Source organism: Arachis ipaensis, chromosome B07 (genome assembly GCF_000816755.2).
Source record: "Arachis ipaensis cultivar K30076 chromosome B07, Araip1.1, whole genome shotgun sequence".
NCBI lineage: Eukaryota > Viridiplantae > Streptophyta > Magnoliopsida > Fabales > Fabaceae > Arachis > Arachis ipaensis.
The window spans coordinates 1,765,143-1,765,854 of NC_029791.2; positions in this window are offsets into that span (position 1 = coordinate 1,765,143).

Here is a 712-nt window from a genome sequence, read left to right on the forward strand (position 1 = left end):
AGACAGACTTTTTCCTATAATAATTTGATATATATCACTACTCTTATAATGTTTTTATTAATTTGATAATATGTTAACACATAATAATAACAATACCAAAAAATTCACGATTTATTTTGTTTGATTCAAAGAATATTTCCCATATAACTTTCTTATTACATAATTAAATATTGTAGTACATAATTACAATATAATAAAAATTGCATTAAAACTAATTTTTGTCATAAATGACTTCATTTCCCTTTAATAACAAATCCTGTGTTATTTTTTCAAAACAAATTGTATTGATGAATTGATACTCTCATTCCATATAAGATCTCTCACAACTCACAAGTCACTCCAACTCTTCTTTCTCGTTTGACTCCATTCAAAGACTAGTGATGAAATGAAATTATTTTTCAACACCCATCCATGACGCTATTTCCATATGTAACTTCCAATCATTTACATATAAAGTATTGACGTGAATTCATGGACAAAAGACGTTTGGTCAGTCAAGCTAAGAGAAACTTATATTTTAAAATGGAAGGAGCATTTTTTTATTTAACTAATTAATTTTAACAAGACTGATTTCATCGTGTAAAAGAGTTTTTTTTTTCTAAAATTTATTAGATTTAAATTAAATTATTAAGAATATAAATTTATTAGTCTTTATTCTTGTGAGATAACTTTTAAAATTAAGTCGATATTACTTAATTATGACTAATTAATA